General features: G+C 29.6%; 3 protein-coding genes and 1 pseudogene across 4 annotated transcripts in view; all 4 read left to right on the top strand.

Annotated features, from left to right (window-relative positions):
- LOC145186651 (mannosyl-oligosaccharide glucosidase-like) overlaps positions 1-27,510 on the top strand; it is a 405,622-nt gene that overhangs the window by 170,477 nt on the left and 207,635 nt on the right. The window lies entirely within an intron of this gene.
- Positions 1-27,510, top strand: part of LOC149884515 (dynein axonemal assembly factor 4-like) — a 381,661-nt gene that overhangs the window by 170,477 nt on the left and 183,674 nt on the right. The window lies entirely within an intron of this gene.
- Positions 1-27,510, top strand: part of LOC145186554 (uncharacterized) — a 246,865-nt gene that overhangs the window by 170,477 nt on the left and 48,878 nt on the right. The gene's annotated exons all lie outside the window — the stretch shown is intronic.
- On the top strand, positions 23,662-24,797 carry LOC149884522 (uncharacterized; annotated as a pseudogene).

Here is a 27,510-nt window from a genome sequence, read left to right as displayed (position 1 = left end):
ATGCCTAGTTTTTCTTGCACTGTATTTATTTCAACTTATGCCTAGTTTTTCTTGCACTGTATTTATTTCAACTTATGCCTAGTTTTTCTTGCACTGTATTTATTTCAACTTATGCCTAGTTTTTCTTGCACTGTATTTGTAAAAATGGTATGACATTAACTATGACATAGTGACATTATAAACGCAGCTTGAATAGAATTTTCCTAAATAGAAGAACGAAGAGGAAAGATTTGGACCATCGGGTGCGGTCATTGGTACTGTGTGGACCAGTGGCTGAGCACTTTGTCTGTGAGTCCGACTTATATAGACAATATGTATCTCTCGTCAAACTATTTAGGTGGAAGCGCATAATCTTTTTTTTTTTAACTCTATCATTAATTTATCTTTTTTACCCTAATTTTTTAATATTTATTGCTTCCTTTGTTACCGTTTTTTATTTTCATTACTAAAGATTTTTTTTTATTTGATATTTTTTGGGGTATCAGCACTGTGCAGAATATCCAAACTAAGGTGCTAGTCCTTTTTTGTTAAAATTTTAAACATCCATCCAAATGCAATATTTAACATGAGTTGTAGAATCAAACTTCTTAAAAACCTGTTTTTTAGGTATTATCATCTAAAACTTAAATATCCGTATTTATCTTAATTGAATTTTATGATAAAACCAAGACAAAGGACGTATATCTTAAGAACAAGCAAAGAAGACTCCAAGATTCAGTAAGAAGATTTGGAGTATGATGAAGAAATACTATCATACAGGGTGCGGCAGCGATTCATGAACTTTTTAGAACATTTTTCAAAATGAATTTTAATAGTACTAAAAAAATATTTTCATAGAATATTAGTAGAATAAAAAATGAAGATGAATGCTTTTCCCACCTTAACATTCAATATGGTTTCCTTTTTTTGATCACTGCCTAATGGCGAGGATAGTCCCTTGATATTGAGTTTCAAGCACGGGTAATTGATGGCTTTAGTGATTCGACACTTGAGTGGGTTTTTTTAGAACCCTTATTTTTGACTACGCTCCGCACACTATAGTCAAGGGGATTCAGGTCAAGGCTGTATGGTGGCCAAAAGTGTTTAGGCCAGAAATTAGCGATATTGTCCTAAAGATATTGTTGAGTTTTTCTTGATCCATGAGAAGGTGCATTATCTTGTTGAAAGATATAATTGCTTTCTGGGATTTTCATCCTCAGCCATGGCACTTCATAACATTTTAGTAAGCTGATATTCACGCCAGAGGTAACTTTTTCTTTCTCTTTGAAGTAGATTGGTGGACATTTCTTTCCATTAGAAGCAATGATTCTTAAAATCATGATGGACTGAGGGTGCTTGGTATAACACACCTGCTTTACCACCCTTCTGCAAAATGAATCTGCCATTTCGCATATTGAGCACACAGTCAACACTAAAGAGTTTTTCATCTGAGAAAACTTTAATTGTTGACGAAGCATAGATTTTTAGCTGATTCAGATCAGCTTCTTTAATTGCTCTAATCGTAAAGTTTTTAATCTTTCTGTCAAAAATTGACATAAAGCTCGGGCCACACTGACTTTTCTAAGTGTTTTTAGAGTTTTTTTGACTGTCCACTCATCAACAATGAGCAATTTTGCTATCTCTGTGATGGATACAGTAGGATTCTTTTCAACATGCTTTTAAAGTTTTTCTGTCAACTTTTCATCAACTTTTTTGTTAACAGGAGAAAGAATTTTGGCTCTCTCAGCACTGTCACGTTTTTCCACTTTGTAAAATGTAGTTTTAGACACTCCAAAAACACGAATCACTTCACGTGCAGGCAAACCCGCGTGAATTAAATTTAAAACTTCGGTTCTTTTGGCTTCCATTGTTAAACTTTTTACTAAAATGTTTTTTATTCACAACTTTGATAAAATCTAAGACGGTCATTGAACATTAGCCAACAAAAATAAATTGAGGAAGTAATTTATTTACATCACAAAACCCTGCCAAAAATTAGTTCGCGAATCGCTGCCGCACCCTGTAGAGGAGAATAATCCGAAACACACCGCAGAGATCATTAAAAATACAATAAAATTATTTTTAGTAATGTTTCATTTAATACTCAATCAAATGACAGAATTTTAAAATTTTTAATTATTTGTAAAGTTATTAGCACACTAGTGAACGCATGCTGACCGTATAACTAATTTAGGATACATGCTATAACATATATACTAAACAGATTCACTGAAAGATATTAGATCATTGAAGACTACAGGGGCAGACTTATAGTTGTCCAGTTTTTTTATTGAAGACATTTTGTGTTAAGAAGTCTTTAATGTTTAACATTTTTAAACAGCTCGAAAGAACTGATAAAGGTGGGTTTTGGCTTGCATATTGTTAGAAATAATAGGTAAGCACCAGTATATGATAAAAATAAAGCAAATGCGGAAATTTATAAAATGGGAAATCTGTGGTTTTTCCCGCGTAGTCTTTAATTCTTTTTATAATAAAGTTCATGTTTTCCAAGCCACTCAAAGTTTGTGTTTTCAAACTATCCAATTTGTTTAAAAATCAGTTAATTAAGTACTGTGGTAATTCTGTTGGTTTAATGAAGAGAAATTCGTAAACTCGTTTTAATACAAGATTGGAAGGAAAATCTTCATTTTTTAAATCAAAAATATAGTTGTGAAAAATTAAAGGCACGTTTTTAAGAAAGAGATCTGGTGTCATGCTTTTTGTAAAAAGATTATGAAAACTAATCCTGGTTATTTATTTTTTAAAAAAGTTGGTGTAAACATTTTAGAACTCAGAAAAAAAAAAAGCATTAAGTTTCTCAAAAAATGACAGAGACTGGTGTACAGCATACATTTAACCAGCAATTTATTATATAATGTTTTGCACAATACATGGCTATTTGAATAATAAATTGTTGCTAATTTGAAAAGAAGCTTATGATAGGAAATGTTGAAACCAAATTTTAAAAAAAAAACATCACTTCTCGGAAAAATATCTCTTTCGAGAGTTACAGAAAATTTTTTACTTATCCCCAATCCACAATATGACTGATACTTTGATTAATATATCTCGGAATGCGCATGAAATGAATACCTTCATGTTGATTAACATTTTATGCGATATATATAAAAAATTTTATTTGTTTTTGTTTTTGAAAACGTTTTTTTGTTTGCTGAGTTAGATTAAAATCTTTTAGTATTAGTTATATAGAATTTTTTTTTTTTTTTCTGCTCTTCAAGTTAGGTAGTTTTCTTTCAGGTTTGGAGGAGGTGCGCTGCAAAGTGGTAATAGCATAATGAAAATAAGTAATAGCATAAACAATTTTTCATGGGTTCATATATTTCAAGGTCAGTAAAGATTTGATATGTAGTAAACCACTATATATAAATAAATAGGGGGTAATAACACCGATTTGATTTATAAGCAAATACACTCAAAATAACTTATTACTTCTTTATTTATATGATAAATATATTAACTTAATAAAATAATTAAAATTTTATTCATAAAATGTCAGTATCGCAAAGATTGACCATTTCAAATCCTTTTGGAACGGTTAATCTTTTCTCACTTAAAAGGATGCGAAGTATTTTTTGCCAAGGTTAAAAATTTTGTCGAAGTGTTCGCAAACCTTCTTTCACCACAAACTCTGCAAATGAATCAATCTAATCAACAAAATAGATAATAAAGATGATACAGTGGGTTGCATATATAAAGAGTCACTTGATTTTTAATATGATTTTTTAAATGTTTTTTTAAAATCTAAAGCAAACAAAAAAGTTTAAGTTGTTTGAAATTTTATTAACAGTGGTATTATAAACAAAATAAGAAAAAGTTTTTTTTCAAAAAAAGACAATTAAGCCTGCTGTAAATGTGCAACACTGGCCATATTCTCTTTGAACAATCTCTTGACTATCCAAGCCCAAGTGTTCTCGATGGAATTGAGATCTCGAGAACGAGCTGGCCAAGACATGACCGCAATGTTTTTCCGATTAAGCCACTCTTTAACCGAAATTGCATTGTGAGCCGTTGCGCCATCGTACTGAAAAATCCATTGTTGTCGTCTTCCGTAAAAAGCTCTGGCTGTTGGCAAAAATTTCATGGGTTTCTTTGCAGTTGTACTGGTTAATTTTGCTGTTACAAATGTTGTACGACCTTGTTCCTTTATGAGAGAAGCATCCCCATATTCCGACTGATCCTCCTCCGCTTTGTATTCTCGGTACACAAAAATGCTCTTTGAACTTTTCACCAACCAGCTTCTTGATGGTTAATCTTGAGTTGCGATTTATCACCTCAAAATTGGATTCGTAGCTGAAAATGAGTTTGGCCCAGTCTTTTACAGACCAGTGAAGTCTTTCTCTACACCACTTTAATCTTTTTAGGCAATCTTAGACACGCAAAAAGAGTTTTCGAGCAGCGACATAGCAATCTAAGCCTTTCTTATTTAGGCATCTTTGTACAGTCCATCTACCAACACTAACGTTACCATACATATTTGTGAACCCATCAGCATGTTCGCGGTAAGAAATTTTAGGGTCTTTTCTAACCTTTCGATAGAGATAATTTTGGTCTGTTAAAGTTAGTTTTAAAAGCCTACCAAGCCTATGGTAAATCTTTGAAATCATTATGCAGCTCGTGGTTTTTCAACGTTGTTTTTGCACATTTAAGCGAAACATTGTACATTCAAGCTATTTCTCGTTTGCTTTTTGTTTTATCTTTTAGCAGACCTACAATTTGTCATCATATGTTAGCTGAAACAGTTTTTCTGCCCATTTTTGTCTTTTTACTTTATCAAATAATTACCAATGCAAATAACTCAATATATTAAAATGATAATTTAACTTTATATTCGCAAGAACACTTATATAGTTCGAAAGAAATCAACTACCAAATTATATACCATTCGAATAGCATTTCGTTAAGATATTTCAACTTAAGTGGTTAAATGTTAACTGACTCTATATTTTTGCTACATTAGAAATACAGGTATGTTCTATTTGAATTAATAATTACTCAAGACTGGCTAACCTAACGAGTTCAAATTTTATACCATTCGATGGAGAATCATTTAATTAACACATAATACGATTTTAATCGTATTAATTAGTTGGTTTCAAAGATAATTTTGATAAAAACAAAAGTTTCGCGTAAAAAAACTAGTGACTCTATATTTAAGCAACCCACTGTATATTCAACTAATCATCTTAATACTGGCTTTTCTGAAATTGGAACTTTACCTTTAAGAATGAAACTTGTAAGAGAGATTGTGTAAAACGTTTAAGTAAGAATGATCGTGACAAACATGTAAATAAAAGAGATTATGGTAGTTTTATAAAAGGAAAAAAATTCGAAAAGCAAATTACTAAGAAAATAGCTTCTGCCAGTGGTTTATATGTGGTTCAACTAATCATCTTAATACTGGCCTTTCTGATAATGGAATTCCACCTTTAAGAATGAAACGTGTAAGTAAGAGAGATCGTGTAAAACTTGTAAGAGAGATCGTGTAAAACATGTAAGTTAGAAGGATCGTGAAAAACGTGTAAGTGAAAGAGATGATGGTAGTTTTATAAAAAGAAAAAAACTCGAAAAGCGCAAATTACTAAAAAAATAGCTTCTGTCAGTGGTTTTTATGTGTGTACCAGTGTGCAGCATACTGTGATCAGTGTTAGAATTGTATTGACTATTTTATATTGTAATTGAATGATAAAATACCAAGAGTCAGTAATCCACGTGAAAAAATTCAAACTTTAACTCTTATTTTAGTTAGTTCCAATTGAAGCTTTATTAGCAACTAATCATGGAGAATCTCCCTGTGATGGAGTTGGAGGAACTGTGAAGCATTTTCACATCAAAATGTTTTTATTTTGTGTAAAACATGTTGAGAATTTTTGATACAATGTGATAAATCTTTAAGTTTAGTAAAAAATCGCAAAAGTTAAAAATTGTCTATATTGACCCGATTTTTTTTGACTTGTAGGACAAATCTCTCCAAAATGATTTTCATTGTTTATAGATGTATGAAGTGTGTTCTTTCTAATAAACTAATTTTAAAAAATCTGCACGTATAGGGTTTTAGGGGTTCACATACATATCAGTTTTGAGTATCTTGTTTTTGGTGACAAATTTGTTTCAGATTAACTTTCCATGGACATTTTTGAAAAAAATAATTTTTGCTTCACATTATTACGTTGTATGTAGAACCCTTAGAGAAAATATCAATACCGATATTTTTATGCTTCTGGAGATATGACCCTAATAATCAATAAAACTTTCCAGCGTTATTTTTTGAACCCAGTTGGGGAACCATATAGTGAAATTTAGAAATGACAGGAGACTTGTAATAAACTTTTTGTAATCTACACCCTCTGCTCATTAAGAGATTATGTTTTTGAGATATTTCTGCGATTTTTAGTAACTAAATTATAAAAAAGATTATGAATGCCTTACTTAATGAATATTAAACCCAGAATAATCAATATTTTGATCTGAAACCTATGCGATGTTCATGACACTTTTTTTTTTTAATGTTAGATAGTTGCGTTTGCAATCCTGGATCTCGTGGCCCGGAATGACTCAGTTGACATTCTTATTACGAAACTTGAATGCTATAGTGTCAAAAAGTATAAGAGTGTTGTTTTAGCTTAAAAATTTTCTGACCAATAGAAAGCAAGGTATAAAATACCAAAACTGGAACTTTAAAAAAAAAGTGAAACTTTAGGGGATCCAAATTTCTGGTCAGGACAACCATCTTTGTTTTTATTGAATAAAAAAGACAAGTTTAACCCACTCCCAAGTAACAAATTGTAACAAAAAATGATGATATTTAATTTTAATTGCCAAAACTCATAATTAATAACACTGCTATTAAAAGAAAACATTCGCAAACCTTTTAGGAGTGTTACTGAATGGCGAAATTATGCTCAACGCTGTTCACCAATTGAGAACTCAGCTTGTTTAAGTTCGTAAATTATATCGGCATTTTTTTTTAAAAAGAAATAAAAAAGTTTTATAATAAGACTTTTTGCACCTTGAAAGTTAGCAATGGAAGATTCATAAACTATAAGAAGCCAATTAATCTTTAAATTTTTTGATCGCAAAGCATTTTGAATTTAACCACTAAAGAGGGATTTATGAGTTTTTTTTGCCAACTGTCCGGGTATATGTTGACTGTCAGGTTACCAGGAATTTGACTCTAACATGATTGCATTTTAATTTTTAAAAAAACTATATTTTATTTTGATTTTTTAAACAAAATAGTTGAAAACTGTAATCCAAAACACAGTGGTCAGAAAAGGTGCATTTGGCGTAAAAATAGAAAAAAAAGATAAGTTGATGAAAATTCAATTTCGGCGTCGAATTCTATGAACATAAGGGTATAATTTTCATTTTAAAAAATATCAGGGGCAATTAAATAGCCTAATTTCCCTGTAAATTAAGTTTAGTTAAGCCCACCAAGTAGAAGTAGAGCAACCTACTAAAAAATAAAAAAAGTTAAGTAAAGATTCAATTATTTCGATCGAACAATCTTTCAAATCATTTGGTATCTTTGTTTTAAATATATTAGATACCCGTGAATTTGTTTATACTTCAAGAATGTAAAGAAGAACCTTCTACCAGACAGTTAAAAATACACACCAAAAAAAAATTTTTGGCCTGGCAATTTCCAACTATTATGAAGTTATTCCAAAAAGTTCCAGTTTATAATTTTGATAAAATAAATTTTCTATCGAAACTTGACCTCTTCGGACCATTTTTTTGTATTTTTTTATTCTTTGAAACTTCGAGCCTCAACGCACTTAGCAACTTTGTGTGATGTTGAGGATTTCAGCGGAAACCTCATTAAACTTAAAAATTTAATTTTAAAGCATGGTCCAGAAAAATCCGGCCAACTTTGATAGCAAAATTAAATAAAAAAAAAAAAAAAGCTCACAACCCAACTTATTTCGAAAAAACATTCAAGCATATGTTACTTGATCTGTTACTGCAATTTCAGTAATTCATGTATACTACCTTAAAAATAAATTGATTGTTAAGTACTGACAGAACTTTCCGGTCACCCTGTAGTTGACTCTTCATAATATTCTCTAAATGCTTTTCCAAAATTTGACGCATTGTTGGTGACAGTTGCTGAGATTTTTTCTACGTTAAGGTCATATTGACGATGAATTTGAGAAATCATTGCAGCAATTGTATCATATGTGTGACTACCATAAAATCGACGGCAAGCAAGGGATACTGATGCTTGTGAAACCGAACTAGATTGGTTTAGAGGCATTTTAATAAAGTGTGCAGTCATTTCAAGATAACTTTTTCGATTGAATAACCATATGTCAGCAGTTGTGCAAACAAATGATGCTTTTTTCAGTTTGCTTCTTACTCTTTCATGCATCTAAGAAAGCTTTGAATTTAAATGTTTGTTAAGAGTCTTGCGACACATGATGCTTACGTTAGGATTGAATCCACGAAACAGTCGATAAAAAGCCGGTTTTTCGACGGTAGCCAAAGGACATATCTCTTCAGCAATATAATCCACATTTAAGTTGTCAGCTTCTTCTTGCGATACAATAAGACGTCGTGCTGATAACTCTGATACTGCTTTATGCTGAGTAGTTTGTTTGAACTTCTTTATAGCAAGGCCTTACTCAGAAGTTCTTTCTACACCAGCTCTGCATAGCTTACGCTTCTTCTGATAACTTATAGTCTTCAAAGCGATTCTTGTGCAAATTCTATACAGTAAACATAAAACCCTTTAAAAGTTAAACTTTTACTTTGCTGTAACTGAGTAAGTATTGTAAATTTTGATTATTTTTAATTTATTCAGCAACATTAAATAATTGCTTGTTAATAATCAATTGCATATTGTTCAAAAAAGATAAAATGAATTTAACTAATACCAAACTGAAAATTACCTTCAAATGCTTAACAAAGTTTAATCTTGATGCCAGCGTGCCCGAAATGGCTTTAAATTACGTACACATTATAAGCATATTGCTGATATTTTATTACTTTTTTTTGATTTGGCTACAATTTTCAAAAACTTACCATCTACTATGGCTAATAACGTTTCATTACTTTCTTGATTTTCATTTACTGATTCAAAAGTGTTTTTATTTTCGCTGTTAACCGCAGCCATCTTTAATTTAAAATAATTCCCGCAATATAATTTAATAATTACCATAATCAAACCAAGGTAGATAAATAAAACAAGAAATAATTCAGAATAAATAGTGGCGAAGTGACACTTCAGAATAAACAGCGACAAAGTGGAAAATGTGCATTGTAAATGCTTTCAGCAGTATTTGAATTAAAAGTATTTCCAATAACTTTTTTCAATGAGTAAAAAATACAAAATACTAATAAAAAGTATTTTAAGTACAAGTACTAAATACTTCCAACAAAAGTATTCAAAATACAAGTACAAATACAGTGAAAGTATTAAAAATAGGTTTTTAAATACCAAGCACTGAACAGTAAGCACTTTTCCATCAATTGGTGTAAAACCTATATCCACATACGGTCTGCACCATGGTCCTTGCCATTCGTTTCCATTTAATTTTATTGCATCTTTTTTTTCTTCTTCCCTCAAAAAAGTAATTTTATCATTCTTTTTTATTTTCAAAAGGGCTACCTTTTCTAACTCTTAAAACACTTTGAATGTTTCCTTTTTCATTCTCTAATCGAAGTTCTTTGCGAGCTTTTTTAACCAATAGCGCTTTAAAGCATCGATCGGGAGATTTTCATTACCAGCATCAATTACATCTCCTCTTAACTGTCTGGTTTTTCGAAGGGTCATATCAGTTAAACATTGTGACTGAAAAGAATCTAGAGTAATTAATCGCCATCCACTTCGGTTATCGCTAAACTGAAAACTTTGTCTAACATTTTCTTGAGCTATTCCTTTTAACATAATAATTTTTTTCCATTTTTTAAATAGTGTATGTTGGTGACGTGTAGGCAAATTTTGCAACCTTAGATTGTCCACTTTCGAAATCATCCTAAGCATATAACCTAACAATTATATTTTGAAATATACAGGGCAAATGACGACTTTGAAAAGTTGTCTTTTCTTCCCTATTAAACAATTCAACTGTAAAGTCCATAATTCGCCTTTCAATTTCTTCAGGATTTTCAACAAATCGATGAATAAAGTTGGTCGGTAATATTTGTTCCGATTTAAAACAAAACTTGTTGATGTAACTATTAATAAAAAATACAGCACAACTTACGTAGGTCTTTTTTTCTTTCTTGTAGTAGTACTGCATTTTTTGTTTGTTAATATACTTAGAAATAATCACACGTAACTGTTGATACATTTTCTTTTACAAATTTATTTACGCATTTATTACAATTTTATAAACGGGTGGGAAAATATTCAAAAACATTATCTAACTTGTTAACAATGTCGGTTCGATCAACTCCATTATGAGCAAACAATTTTATTCCAGCCGTACCAAAACATATTATATTTAAAATTAATTTCCATTTATTCTAAAAATAAAAAAGTACTAGTGTGATGCGGGTCTTTTTTATGTTTTTTCTTTAATGTTTTCTAATGTGAGACGGGGTTTTATTTTACGAGGAATGGGGTTTAATGGTTTGTATTTTAGGAGGATAGGGTGTATAGATGTATGGGTGCCTCTTGGTTCGGTGTAATGGTAGCACTCTGACTTGTATTATAATAAGCGCTTACTTTTCTTGGCGCGCGATATATTTCTTCCCTATTTTCTTTTTGAATAACAAATCTTTTTTCGTTATTAACAAATAATATGTTCTCCACTTTACACTATATAAAAAAACTGCTTCTTACTAACTCTTCTGTTCCTTCTTTCGTCGTTTATCATGTAACTAACTATAAATCTCCCTACCCTAAATGCCCACCCGTATATCCCATTTTACTATAACTTGTCTTCCCCACTAACAATTTTCGTAACTTTCTCAAAACCTTCTCGTAACCTATCTCTTAGGTTCTTTATCATCTTCTCTCCCCTTTTTCTCTTCTTCTCTTTTCTTTTCTCCCCTCTTCTTTTCGGGTTTCTCGTTTTTATAATTGTTGCTTTGTTTTTGGGCGTTGGCGTCTTTTCATTTTAGTTAGATAGCGTGTAAAATATTAATGGTTGATTTTGGGTGTTTTGATTGTTATGAATAGAATCTTGGTTAATTAGATTTTGCTTCCTCACACTAGAAATAATAAATTAAAATAAAGTTTTCCCAGTTCATTTGATTTGACGGCAATTGATCTATAAATGTGATAAAAATTCATAAGATTATAAAACAGCATATAAATTTAAATACCACTCTCCTATTTTTGTTCAAGCTTAAAATCCACCGCCCTCATAACATTCCCTACAACATTTATATTTAACCAAAGTTTTCTTAAATGTTGCTGACTTAATACAGCCAAACTTTTTGCCATATCTCGTTCGTACGGGTCATGAGACATTAGTAAGCTGTCAACGTATTTATAAAGTTCATTATCAATTCTTTCATATTCTGCTTGCAATGCCACTTTTGCAAAAGGATATATATATATATATATATATATATATATATATATATATATATATATATATATATATATATATATATATATATATATATATATAGGGGAAAGGTGCCTATGATGGCATAGCGCCTATGATGGCATACTGGTCATATTTCCAAAAATATTGGTTTTGGTGTATAAGTGATTAGACCAACATGTGTATTTTAGTAATTCATTACTTCTGGTGAAAATTCGTCCTTCTGTCGTAAATAATGCTTTTGTAATTAACAAACATAAATTTACGCATGTGGTGTTGTAGTTTTAATGCCCTCATATATTTAGGATTACGATTTTATTATACATCATACAGAAGTGAAATTTTCATGCATTTTATCTGCAGGCTTTGTACATTTATTAGTATACTTATTTTAATGCTATGTGTAGAATAAGGTAGACATAGCTTGTTTTAATAAATATGGTGACTCTTTCCAATGATGGCATACCGAGAAGTTGCCATCATAGGAAAGTCTGCAAAATGAGTTGAAAAAAATGCCTGAAATAAATTTTAATGCGCATAAAAAGGTGATCTGGCTAACAAAAAGATGAAATACAAGAGTTTGAGAAACCAACACATTTGGAAATGAGATCTCCCCTATCAGAAGCTTCCACATGCATTGGATCATCTGTTTCAACGAAAGGATAAGATCTAGTATACAAAGTTGTGTTCAGTGCCTTTAGCAATCCTTAAAATTGAATTGAAAAAGGCATGAAAACGTGGAAAAACTGGACCTCTGAATACCACACCGGATATCCAAGAATTAAAAGATAAGGGAAAAGAAAAAGATAACAAAGAAAAGGAAAAATTTGCTAGAAAAACAAAAAGAAAGACGACTGTTGAAGAAAAATACTGCAGTGAGGAGATTAAAGGAAGTAATAATGTAATGGGTTTCGAATCTGAGACAGCATTTTTGTATTGTTATGAACTTATTTGCTGTCTAAAGAACCATGGATTTGTTGTCAAAAATGTAGATCTTGGTATCATTGCTTATGTGCAGGCATAAAGAGAAGTAGAAAAAAATTTATATGTGAACTATGCTTATAGACAAAATATTTATTTTTGATTTTCTTTTTTTGATAAGTTGTGTTTCCATTAATAAAAAACAAAAAAAATCTTGTTTGTCTAATTTCTTTAAAGTGTGCCATCATAGGAGCAGTTAGTTGCCTATGATGGCATACTTGTATTTTTTTTTTTAATGGTATAAACTTATAAAAAAGCAAAATAGTAAAAATTCTGAGGTTCATTATTATTCTGCATGCTAGAGGGAATACACCTATGTCAAAAATTATTTTTTAAGTTTTCAGGTAATGACTCAGAGAAACGTTAAAGTTAAGTATGCCATCATAGGCACCTTTCCCCTATATATATATATATATATATATATATATATATATATATATATATATATATATATATATATATATATATATATATATATATATATATATATGGTAGCTTAGAAAGTTTGGGTACTCCCCATTCTCCAATATTAATGCAAATTATTTTACTTTCCAAATAAAACTGTTTTTCAAGTGTTCCATCTTTACACAGAACGACATCAGTTATCTTAATATACTGTAATAATCTTTCTTTAAAATTTTTGTATGTCCATCATGTTCGCTTGGGGTAATAAGCTAAATTATAACGACTGTATTTATAAGCTTTGACATACTTGGAGTATAATTCATCAATTAAAGTACAAGGATGGCACTGCTTTATTCTAAATTTGTGTGAGCCTATATTGTCCAGCAATATTAGCCCAAATCCAATTTCTCTGATGCAGCAGTGATTTTTAGAACACATAATTCCCTCAAAATCCAACATCCATATTGTAGACACGTTAATTTAACTAAATTTATAAAACATATAACAGACTTAAAAAGTTGTTGAACCAAAACCATTCTTTAAAACATATCGAATCGGAATTTTTGTGGAACGAACACAAGAAAAAAAGTAACAACTGCGCAATTTTATCGTTTGGAAAAATATAATAGAATCGGAGTTATTTTTTAGTTCTATGTACAGTTTCCCACGAAAATCAGAATCAATTAATCCAGTTATTATCTCATATGGTTTAAAAAAACCGCAAGATTTTGGTAATATTTGACCACATAAACTAGTCGGAATGCGTTCAATGATTAAGTTACTGGATATTAACAGACATTTACCTGGAAGTATTTCGAAGCACATATCGGCTGCATTGGTTGCATACGATGTTTTGAATAGGGTGTATTGAAAAACAACTTTTTTTGAATTTGAAATTGTAATAGAGTGGAAAAGTTGCATAATGCAATAAAAAGTAATTGTGCCAAACTTTTTTGTATATTTTTTATATATTCAGTTGGCGCTAGGGTTTTATTTTTCTTACAAAAACACGTTTTCTGACCTTTTTTGTAAAATAAAAATAACAAATTCTATGCATATACTAGAGTTGTATTAGAGTTTAAACATTACGCAATGATCAGGTTAGAAATGGTTACAATTTTTAAGAAAATATTTTAATGTCTTCAATTGCCGCTAGAGGAGGCTGAGTTTTTAAGAAAAAACACTGTTTAATGAGTTTCTGGCAAACAAGCTCTGCAGTTCATAATGTAATGTACAATTAAAGTTATGTGGAAAATATTTTTGAAAAATGTTTAAATTTTAGCTGTAATAAAGTTCAACTATCTGATCCGTTTGGACTTGTCTCAAACTGTCTTTTTGTGTTGAATAAAGGCATTATTTTTTGCGATGCAAGTCTTGCACGATTATTGCCATCTTTACTCGCCGCAATCTTCAATGAAGATCGCGGGGAGTAAAGATGGCAATAATTGTTAAAAAATATATTGCCAAGGATTCTGCAATGTTTTTTTGAAACAATGGTAAATCCATAAAAGTCAGATACAATCAAAAAGCTATTAGATAAGCTATTACGACAGAGACATTTTTAGAGATGGTGAAATAAAATGTGCAAATAAAATATCCAATAGCAGATGTTATCACCAGGCAAAGTTAACCCATCATGATTAATCTCTCTGAAATATTCTCCAAATTAGTCAAAACAAAATGAAATATCTTCAACTAGAGGATCTTCTCTGCTGACATAGCCAGCAATACAAACCAAAGACATTTTAATTTCTTTAGACAAATCGCTTTCTATAACAGGAAGATAATGAAAAACATTCAGCAAAGTATCATCTTGCATTACATAATTACATTTGTCACACAAATGACGAAACTTCTAAATATGTCACACAAATGATGAAACTTCTAAATAATTAGATATGAAACCAATATTTCAGCAAATTTTTTTTGTGCCATCTTTTTGGAATATTTGTTTAATATTTATAAAATACAAAATACATCATAGGAAAAATAGGAAATCTTGATTTTTGCATGTGGGATATTTTGGATTCCAAGGTCAATGCCAGACAATATCACAACTTGGACTCAATGAAACGAATGATGATCCGCGAATGGGAAAAGTTTCCTATGGAAACAACTCGTGCCGCCATAAAATCATGGTGTCATCGATTATTATTGACAATGGACCGAAAAGGAGACCGATTTGAATAATTATTGGTATACTTACACTACATATGTTACTTGATCTGTTTCTGTAATTTCAGTAGTTTATGTATATTACTTTAAAAATAAATTGATTGTGAAGTACTGACAGAACTTTACGGTCACCATGTAGGTACCACCTGATCCTTGTCGAGGTTTTCTAAATGCTTTCTCAATAGGGTCATTAGTAAAATGTCCAAGACAAACATACTTATGAGTTGTAATTAGTAAATCTTTCACTAGTTCAAACATTGCACAACACGCATAGGAAAAAGCACGAGATGTTTATTTGGTTAAATTTTTTATTCTTTGACCTTGTTTTTCAGGTTCCATTTTTTTGACCGTAGCAGCCATTTTTAAAAGAAAGTTCAATTGTTCATCATTGTTTGATGAAAAAACAGTACGGTTTTCATCTCTAGTACAAATAATTTCATAAAGTCCTTTAACATACACTATTTAAAAAATTTGATTAAAATAGATAAAAAAAAAAAAAAAAAAACACTAGTGTTATCAATATTTTTTATGGATGAGTGAGTTTTTAAAGCAGCTACAGTCTCATCACAAAATACTTTTAAACAAGCTGGCACATTTTGACGTTCGATTGGTTTAGGAAAAATTGTAGTTTCATTTAGTTTCATTTGTTTTATAACAGCATCTTTTTCAAATTAAAAAAGTTTTTTAAGATCTGACCATTTTGCAGTTCTTGAAACACCTTCATAAGTAAAATATAGTTTTTGGCATTTTTCAGTGAGCCAATTATTGCGAATAGATTTTATTAAATGAACAAAACCATAAAGAAGAAAAGTATTATCATTAGTGCACCAAGTGTAACGGAGATTAAACATTCCAAAAAAACATTTTATTTACTTTATTATTGTCGCAAAAAAAAGCATCAACAGATCCACCACAAATTTTTATTGTTTCAATTGTTTGCATTGTTTGACCATACTGAAATATAGCATCTAAACCTATTCCTAGTAATGCTTTACACAAAAACTATTTTCCACCAAACAAAGAACAAATAATTAAACCCAAAACTGTTTTTCCCAATTCATTTGGGGAGTTAACAGATTTACTAAAAATGTTTCCCCCTTGATATGTTAACTGTGTTTTAACATAAATTTCATGAATTAGTAGAATGACCAGTCTTTGAGAAATAGAACATTTGTAACTTTAAAAAGTCATCATTTCCAACAATTCTAACTTTTGGTATCAAATTTGTTATCAGTGATATACTTGGTAGTTCATAGTCATCACGAAATCGAGAATAAAGAGTTCTAGACAATGAAAAATAATCAAATGCCCTGGCAACCAGATCAGGAGAATATTTTTTTTCACCAATAAACACTAAGGAGTTCATACTTAACATCCGTTCAATAATAATACTTTTTTTGTGATCAATTGGTAAAGAATTCAGATAGTGTATTGCAGCATTGAGACGACTAATACAGTCAATAGTATTTATATGATTGTAAGAAAGAGGTTTTATGGTGCATTTAACACCACAGTGGTAGCTATCAAAGGATAAATCACTTTTTATCTTTAAAATAAACTTTGGAACACCCAAGTTGTCTATTATCAGCAGATTGAAGGTGTAAATAGTTTTCATAGATGTTTGGTATTATTGAAAAAGAAAAAAATATAGATTTAGACATTTTTTCAAACAAATCATCAAAGGGAGAAATATTGTCAGCTTTTACAAAATTCTCAATTTTATCAGGCACAATACTTCAAAAGGGTGGTAATGATTTACTTGTTGGTCTTGGTGGTGCCTGTAGAGTTGGAATTTGACATGAATTTACACAAGAAAATACAGATGGTGGATGTCTTGGTCATAACATTCCGTAAACTAAAACTTTTTCATAGTTTTTAGGCCAATGATCTTCACAAATAAAAGTGTTTGGGCCATCTGGAACATTATCTCGAGGTATAACACTTATCTATATTTTTCGTTGATCCACATTTTTTTTATTTGGAAGGCGAACATCGTAAAAACTATATTTTATGAATATAATTATTTAGATCTAAAGAGAAAGTAAATTAATAATTCACATTCAATATAATTGAAATTCATTGCATATAAAATTTAATACACATTCAATATAATTGAAATTCATTGCATTTAAAACTGAAAGACCACGTCCTTTACCTTGATCGCGCCTTATCAAAAGTTATTAAAATAAAAACTCGCCTACAGTTATCTTTAAAACCCTACGTTTACTCGGCCTGTCACTTTAGTAGGCCATGAAGTGTTTACATTTTTTAATTGTTAAATTTACCTTATTAACTCAAAAGAGACACACCACTGTTCTGAAAATATCCAAAACTTTATATGACTTTCAATCTGAAACTGTTTTTGTTTAACAGAAAATGTTTTCGAAAATATTTGTCAATTTAATTTTTTATCTCTGAAGAGCAGTTTTAAAATAGTTTAAGCAGTTTTAAAACAAATGTTTTGTCGTCAGTACTTTAAGAAAAGTATAAAATGTTCATTTGTTATCCATTATATAATGAAAGTTTATGAAATGTAAGCTAAATAAGCCTTTTTAACTCTTTCCCTACCACAAGCCGCTGACAGCGGCTCTTGTTTTTAATTATTTTAACCACAAGCCGCTGGTAGCGGCTTTCTGATGTGCTTCGTTATTTATCATGTTTTGAACATGAGTACTAATTTATGACTCATTTTACTGATTTATTCAAAAAGTGTACTTAATTCTCTGCATTATTAATAAAAAGTAACAGCCATATTGTATAAATTATAGCAATTTATTATATTACAAAGTTTGTGGTTTTTTTTAACCGCTACCAAAATGAAATCGTTGAAAGTAACGTACAGTGCCAATGAAGCTTCTAAAATAATGCTTGAATGGTTAAATGAAGATTATAGTGAGTCAGAAAATTAGTCTGAAAGTTTTAATTGGCTGATAAGTTTTAATTGGCTGATAAAAAAATTTTAATTGGCTGATAGAAGTAACTCAAGCTAACTCTTACATATTATATTTGTAAACTCGTTCACATAATTCAAAAAGAGTTACTCTAAAAAAATTTAGGGAGAATCTTATTGAAGAACTAGTTAATTCTTTTATTACCATGATGCCTGATAATTCTACACTTTTAAAAAGAGTTCCACAAGTTTTAAATCCAGTCTTAGAAAGATTCAACAATACAAGACATTTGATTTAATATGTTGAAAGCGATAGAAATTGTGTAGTCTGTAGTACTCCTGTCAATAGAAAGCGCACAAATTTAACATGCTCTGGCTGCAGTAATGAACCTCATTTGCATCATAAAGATTGTCTTTTTGACTTACCATTCAAGATAATTTCTTTTATCATTAGAAGTACTAGAGAATTTTTTTTTTTTTCAAGCACATTTTACAAACTAATTAATTTTTTTCTTTTTTAATTTTCTAAACTCAGTTCTAAAAAAAACTGGTTTTAGCTTTTTTCTATTCTCAAAAGAAAAGTAAAACTATTTTTTATTACTTATGATAGATTCCATTGCCTATTTAAGTTGTTAGAAATGTCTTTTAAAATATTTTATTCTTAAGATATATAAAAGAACTTTGCTTTTGATTTATTTATTTTTTTCTTTCAACAAAAAATGTTTTTAAACTCCTTGCATTTTCCAGTATAAAATGCTATGTATTTAACTTTTATATTTTTAAAAAGATCTTTTCTTTAGCTTTCTTTACATATATAGTTTGTTATGGTTTCAAAGAGATTTACTACTTGAATTTCTATAAGTTTTGAATAATATGTGATCTTAATTTTTTTTTTTTTAAATTAGTGCGGTCACGGCGTAAAGTTTTTTTAAAAAAACCGCGATAGTGAAAGAGTTTAACTCTTTGATCAAGATTTACTTAAAATTGAGATCAAAGTCTTATATAATGAATTATAAAGCTAACTAGAATAGATGTATATGTTTAAATGCATTTATAATTTTATGATGAAAATGGTATAATCATAACAATACTTTTACTTTTAGCATTTTTTGTTTTTCTGGAATGGGAAATCCAAGTTGCAAAAGAATAATGGGTGGACATTATAGGCCGAGTATCCATTATTATCCAGAAGTTGAAAGTCCAGATAACAATGAGTTCCTAATAAAAGATTTGGAAGAAATGAAATCAATATTGCACTGAACAGACTTCAATCAAGAAATAATTGATGTATCAGTTCATTCCAACCCATTGTCAAATTTTCAACTTATAGAAACGGTTTTGTATCATGTTGTATCATGCATTTGTTGTCATTAAAACAAATGGTTGGTGTTGGTCAATTGAAAAAAACACCGAAGATATAACGATTCAATGTTCTATACAGTTACAAAATGTGAGAGATTATTACCAAGGGAATTGCAATTTATATTCGAAAATTAAATTTGAAATAGACGCCACAGGTAAGGGAACTATTATGGATTTAGGAAATTTAATCTAGTCCGGCAACCTACTGGTAAGTCCATACCACTTTATAATGAGTAATTGTTAAGGATTTGCTGCAACAGTATTTAACAAAACAAACAAAGATGACATTTTTTGGAATCCAATTGTCAAAATAGCGAACAGGTTTGGGGTTTTTCACGGTCTGTATGTTTTTTTATGTTAGTTCAATATCCTAAAAAATCCCAGGAACTTCAGTGTGTTCTAACTGCAGTGGTTGAAAAGATAATTTGTTATAGTGTTTAGCATTTTTTATAAGTTATTTAAAATAATAATAAATTACAAGTAGTATAGATTTTCTTAATACCAAATTTTTAAATAGGTAGTTTTCTCCATTAAGGTAACTGTTGATTTCTCTTATTCAATATTATTCGTTGGCTTTTCTTTAAACGGACATCAAAGTCGGAATCTCACTCATTATTTTTTTAAATATATCAAAGTTTAGCTTTTATTTTTATCTTTAACTTGAACTTTGTTAAGTATTGTTTGTTATTTATTAAATTCCTCATTCAAATTGTCATTTTTTCACTGTTATCATAAAATCCGGTATTGCCAACCTTGCTGACCTGAGAATGCCACTTATAAGGGGTGATAGTGTACTCATCCAAGGGTCAACTGTTGAAAATTTTAAAATCTTTTAGGTACGTCTGCGGGAAAATACAGACTTTGAAGTTACAAAAATGGAAAAAATTTATCTTCTTTTTTGACATATCAAAACTGCTAAAAAATCCATACCATTGTTCATAGACCAGTTAAATTTGGTGGCAATGTAGAAAATGCCAATACCAAGATTTGGCTTAAAATTTATCCCGATCCCTGCAGTATAACCAAAGTTAAGGTAGTTTTAGTATTGAGTTTTTTTTTTTTTTTTTTCACTTTCAGTGCAAAACTTTTCCGATATTAGCCTATTACAAGCCCCCAGGCTATAAGGTGGATAGCACATGTGCTCAAGTTGAATATACCAACAACTTTATAAAATAAGGATTTTCATGTTCTTAAAGCGTGTACACGAAATAAATGTGAAAGTAGAAAAACAGCTAAAAAAAAGTACTCAATTTTTATTTCGAACCAAGTAATAATTTTAATACAATAATATAAGAAAATCAAACGTTAAAAAAAAAATTAATTATTCCTGTGGGAATCTAATAAAATTTCGAGCTTTTGCTTTAGTGGTACCCATAAGCTCGCGCACAGAATAAGAATCAAAACTATTTGATGCTTTTTTAAATGATATTTTAATATCTTTAATGTTTCTGCAAAGGTTTTTTTTTTTTTTTTTTTTTCATTTTTCTTTTAATAATAGCCCAGTACTTTTCAATAACTCTCAATTCTGGGCAGTTTTGAGGATTTTCTGTTTTAGGCACAAATTTCACATTATTCTTTTTATGCCATTCCATAGCTAGTCTACAATAATGAATTGGTGCTAAATCAGGCCAGAACACAGGTCTGTTATTGTGTGATTTAATGTGAGGTAAAAGGCGTTTTTGTAAACATTCTTTAACATATATTTGACCAGAAAGTGTGGACTGAGAAATATAAAGTGCTGATTTTTTGCCACAACAGCAAATAGCTTGCCAAATCAAAGCTTTTTTAGCAAACTTGTCATGTTTTGTGTATTTAAATTTCTTATCTGCTTTTCCTCTATATTTGGCAATATAATAAACAACACCAGGTTGATGATCGTACTTGATATAAGTTTCATCATCTTCAATAAAACAGAAATTTTTAGAAATAAAATTGTCATACAACTTTCTGCCGCGGGTTCTTGCACTTTTTTGTTGGGTTTCAGAACGGTTGGGCACTTTTTGTGCTTTGAAAGAATGAAAACCATGTTTGTTTCTAACTTTTGCAACGAAACTATGAGAAACTCCATATATTTTTGCGCGTTCCCTGAGTGAAAGGCTTGGGTTATTCTTAAAACTGTTAACCAGTTTTCTAACTAGTTTTATATCTTTAAAACCTTCCTTTATTCCACCACCAGATTTGCGTTTGATCGATTTTGTTTGAGAAAAACGTTGAATAACACGACTAACGGTGTATGGATGTATTTGCAACGATTTTAATATCGAATTGTAGCTACTATTAAGATTTTGTAAATATTCGTGCATAATTTTTTCTCTTATGTCTTCTTCTTTTGTCATTTTTAAAACTAATTTCAAGTTAAATCCAAAAACTAGCATATTTTTTTGTAACCACAACACGTTGTAAACAAAATACAAAACAATTAAAAAGATTTTAATACAACCACTGAACAAAAATGACGTGCTTATTCTTTCACATTTATTACGTGTACACGCTTTATCAAAATTTTTGGTGTGGGGGTTCAAAACTGTTGTTCTTGATTGAGCAATATTTACAGCATATGCACCTTTTTCTATATAAAACCTTATATGACAGTACTATTAGTGCCCCATAAACATTCTTCTTTTCTAAACCACTACCTTAGAAGTTAGTTGAGACATTTTAACAGATTTTTTGATAAAAATTATAAAAAATCTTGACATTTTTCACTCTAGGAAATTTGCGCTTATTCTACGCATTGATTTAGCCCTCAGGATTTGTGAGAAAGGCAAAGAAATGTGTTGAAAACTTTTTGCATGTAATCTTCAACTGATCAACATGTACTGTGTTGAAAAACCTATTTCATACATAAAATCAGCTAAAAATGCCTAGAATTTCTTTAGTGCTATGTTTTCAAAATCATTATCAAATGTACAAGTTGTAAAGTTCAATAAATTTATGATAACAGTGAACTAATTTCTAAAATTTATTCAATTCTTTTCTTCTTTTGTGATAAGTTAAGGTATTAAGAACAATTCATCGAGAAGACATTGAATAATAGCTCCAATCTTTAAACGATTATAAATTAATAAATACATTATTATGATGATTTAAATAGAAATACTTTAAGCTATTGAACAAAAAGATTCCAATCTTCCAATTCCAAATATCATTTTAGAAGATATTGAGAAATCAGGACAGTATAGGTAAGTCGGTTAGATACATTTCTTAAAGAGTATTTATATTCTAATCATAAGCAACATTTGTTATTAAAACATGCATTCATCGTAATAATTTTTCTCTTAATCAGATAGCTAAAAATATTCTTTAATACCATCTCTTAAAAATGCCTTAAATTTGTATTATTGGTTGTCTTTGGTCTAAATCTAATTTTTACTAGGTTTACTCGGTACTTAAAAAGTTGGTACATTCGGAAACTACAAAAAGTATTTTTTGAATTTTTTCTTTTTCCTTTTTATTTATTTATAAAGTTGTTATGTTTATCATATTTACAAGTGATTAAAAAATGTACTCTTTACATTTTTTCAAGACTTCCTATACCAAATATAGTGTGTAAGCAAAAAACTTAAAAATATTTTAATATTATTTAGCTTAATTATAGTTCAGATTTATTTTTTTTAATTTCAAAAGCACAGAACAATTTTCATATATATAAATGATACCTCTAATAAAAATATTTTCTTATAGAATACAGAAAAAAACTTTTGGCTCCTAATTAACTAAAGGCCAATATTTTAAACACATGTTTTTGGTTTAGAGTTGTTTTCTTAATTTTCAAAAGCTCGGAGCAAAATAATTGGAAAGAAAACACTTATAAAAACAATTATCAAAGCATGTCAAAAATGTGCTATTAAGAAACTTTTTATATGAAAATTGTATTTTTTTTGACATGTATGTACATTATTATTTTTTATTGTTAATATATTTATGTCATTATTTAAATTTGTTGTTATTTACATTTATGATACTTATATTAAATTTACTATTTGTGATACAAAACTTTTTATGAATTTGTATCTAGAATTAATCAAAGCTATTCAAGGCCTAATAAAATTTTCTGAACAGCATTAAGCCAGTTTAATAAAAAATTGACTTATTTAATGCAGGAGAAGCTGTTTGAAATTATTATTGTAACAATAGTTTAGTATAAACATAACTATAGCTATTTACTTGGTATTATTCTGGTCAAACCAGATTAATACCAAGTAAATAGCTATTGTTAAGTAATTTTTAGTCAATTAAGATAAGTGTGTGTGTGTGTGTATGCCCATATATATATATATATATATATATATATATATATATATATATATATATATATATATATATATATATATCAGTATCGTACAAAACATGGTGGACACACTCAAATTTAGAACAAAAGTTGATCAAAGACTAAAAAGAACCAGTTAAGTAATTGTACATATTAATTTTTAAATAGTTTATTACGTTCTTAACAAAATTTAAAACGTTTGAATCATACTAAGAATCACAAAAAAGTTTATGACACATTTTTCTCGAATGTCTACCAAGAAACAACTAGCTTCTTTTAAAAATAGAAAGCTAAGACTATATTACTAAAAAACGCAATATGAGAAATGACCGAAGAGAGTTGGCTGAATTAACCATGCAGTATTTATCCCCTTCTGCGTATTTCAAATTAAAGAAAACTGGAGATGTTCATCATGCTAGGTTTTTAGGCAAGAGTTTATACTACCTTAAAATTCAGCTTTTGTGCAAGCAACTGACATTTGTGCAAGAAAATGATAATCTACGCGAAGATTTGAAACTCATCTGCGAGTTCATAGTATGTTTTTACACAAGGTGGTACCTTCAAGCACATAAAGCAATTCAATCTCCTGCGTCGGATCTTGATGCAATCTTTCAGATGAATGAGTATAAGAAAGTTTGCTCCAATCCGGAGGCAGTAGACGCTGTATTGGCATCTCTTTATAAGCTTACATGGTATCTTGATTCAACGATTATTCCCTTGGCTCTTTTGGGTAAAAATTTTTCTATGGATAAAAAAACAGCCATTGCAGATGCTTTGCTTTCCTTCCAAATGCCGGATCCATATTTTTTTAAGCGTAGAAGCAAAGATCGAATAGACGAGATTAATTTCATAAATAATATGAAGGTACCAACCCTCTCTCTTTTGGTTAATGAGTTTTCATATTTAATTTTTTCAATTATAAGGTTGGATAATCAGAGAGTGAGAGACTGGTTGTCACTTCCACCCCAATATTGGCACACCCAGTCCTCGTTTAAGAATTTTGAAAACTTTGCCAAAATGTTAATTGTTGTCAATGATCATTCTGAACGAGCAATCGGAATGATGCAGCAGTTTGTGCAAATATACGAAAATGAAGATGACAAGCAGAACAGACTTTTAACTGTCGACAAAGTAAGGTCAACTTTCAAGGTTTTTGGTGTGGGGAAAAGTAATATTACAAAAAAAAACTATCAGAAAACCTGATATCACTTTCTAAACTGAAGAAAAGGAAATTGTAGACTTTTTTGTTCATTTTAAAAAACTTATTTCAATTAATGCATAATTTTTGTCTTGATAGTATTTGTAATGATTTTTATTAAATGGTAAATGACTTGTTTAGTTCAAAATAGTTTGTTTTTTTGGTTGATTTAGGCGGGAATTTTTCCGGCTGTCGATCTGAATGAACTTTAAGTATGAAAATACATAATTTGCTGATTTCATAACCTCTTGCGTAACGTTAAACTTTCATTTTTTCCTTTCGTAAATATCGTTTTAACCAAGAATATGTAAAAAACATGATGACGTACCCTTTTAAAATGAAAATATAGATAACAAATAACAAAAAAAAAAAACGGAAATAACTTTTTCACTTAAATCCCCATCAAACACTCTGAACATACCATATTTTTCCTTTTTTGAAGCACAATTTCTTAACAACTTTAGTCTTGAGGGGGACTTAAAAGTCACCCGATTAACCTAAAAAAAAATTGGTTCAGTACTATTATATGTTATATCTACAATCAAATCACTACTAAATAGTGTTTGTTTAGTTTTTACTTCCATTTATGCGTGCATATAAACTTTATAAAATTATTACAGTATAAAAGTTATTAAAAATTACAAATCCATTTAGTGGGAAGAAAGAAAAATCAAGACTGTCCGGTATTTTGACGCCTGGATGCCAATAAAGATCATTTCTATTAGTTTTGGTAAATACTTCTGCAGCAAACCTTTGACAATTACTCTTAATAAAGTCGTTAGGACTTTTCAGAAAATTCCCGTGGTAAATTAAACTTGCTAAATTCATAATTGTTCCTTTACCTAGAGTGATTATTTGAGGTTTAATTTTACAAAGTGAATTGAAATTCCTTTTTTTCATTCTATAAAAATCTCTTTTATTTACCAAGTTTTTAGAACAATGAACTGTTATACTTTCGGTGTTCTTTTCGATTGACCAAAACCATCCCTTTGTTTTAAAGATAACAAACGCATGATAGAAAACCATATTCGTAACTTGAACTTTGACAATGCCTTTGAAAAAAACTAATACAGAAATAATCTCTTGGTTGGAGTCTATTATGAGCGGTATTAATTTCATTATTTGCGAATCCCTCTATTTGGTGTTTAATTTTATATGTGTTTTCAACTTCTGGATAATAGGCGAAAAGCGCCTTATAATTTCCACCCAGAACAAAACCTTAAAAACTCAGACCTTGTTGAGTTTATCACTATTTATATATTTTTTTAAAAAACACTAAAAATAGCAATAAACTCAGCAAGTTTATTACTAATTAAATATACTGTTACAGTGTTTTATAGTATTATAAACTATTTACACTGTTATTAAAAACAGTATAAATGGTAATAAACTCAATAAGCTTATTACTATTTATAGTCTTTTTTAAAAACTACTACTCTATCATATGAACGCTGATGTGGCACTGCTGAAAATGGTAGAACAGCAGCAACCATAAATTATTTTTAATAATGACGCAATTACATTACATTTCAATTTTGTTTAATAGTTTTTGGAGCCGTACTGTGTATTCTTTTTGTGGATGTTCAACTCAAACCTGTTTCCTTCATCACGTTAAAAGTTGATTTTCTATAAAACTTTCTAAAAATAATTATAAAGTATTGCACATTCTTGAACAGCTCATCTTCTGGAGGTTTTAAAAAAATTATACATTTTTAATCATATAATTCAGTTTAGGAGTAATTAATTGAACAACAAAATAAATGAAAAAAAAACCTTTCAAGTTCACTGAGATTTTTGGTAGTTACCCACACTTCCCCACGCTTTACATTTAATATAGTATTGTAGCCTAGGTGTTTATTAAAAACATGTATAAGAATGAAATGCAGAAACTTGCCGTTTCCGAAAATAGTGATAAAAGTAAAAAAAAAAACAGAAAACCGCTGTTTGTCGTGGTTTCAAATTTTGTTCATTTATAGCAATAGTTTGTTATTAATTTTTTAATTTAATATCAATATTTTTTTCATACCATGGCATTCTTGTGTTTTTTCACTCATTTTGTGGTGAATGTTCACTGCCAATATATAAAGAGTTGAAATATTTATATGAGTATAACAAATTCCCAGTGGAAATTAAACCGACACGTTTTACTATTGAATGTAAGCATGGGAATTTCGGCCTTCAAAATCGACGAAATTAAACGAAATTCGTGTTTCAATTTCGGATCGAAATTGAGAACGAAATTTCGATTTTTTGGATTGTTTAATTTCGCGAAAAAATTTCGTATAATTTCGGGTCATTGAAAGTAACGAAATTGACACGAAATTAAACATAAGTTTTAATTTCGAAATTCGTGAATTTGTAATGTTTAAAAATTTCGTCTTTTGAAATTCAATATAAATTTCGATACGAAATTGAAACACGAATTTCGTTTAATTTCGTCGATTTCGAAGGCCGAAATTCCCATGCTTAATTGAATGTTACGTACGTTAATTTAGTGACTTGTTAAAATGACAACTTTTAAGTGTTCGAAGTGTAAATTACTGCTTTCCTATATTGATGGAAGAAGGACAGTGGAGGCACTTTAAACCATTTTGAATGAAAATTATCAAGTTTCTGAGGACAACTTGTGTTTCATCCTTAGTGATATTCAAAGGCACATTATTCCGTCGTTTAATAAACGATGGACACAGGTGTCATGGAAAAAGGAAGCTTTTTTATCAAGAAAGAGCGA

The sequence above is a fragment of the Hydra viridissima genome, unplaced genomic scaffold, assembly GCF_058129835.1.
Source record: "Hydra viridissima isolate aposymbiotic clone 2 unplaced genomic scaffold, HvirCarnegie_v1 scaffold_8, whole genome shotgun sequence".
In the NCBI taxonomy this organism is placed as follows: Eukaryota; Metazoa; Cnidaria; class Hydrozoa; order Anthoathecata; family Hydridae; genus Hydra; species Hydra viridissima.
Note: the sequence above shows the minus strand (reverse complement) of the source record. Positions and strands in the feature narration are given on the sequence as shown.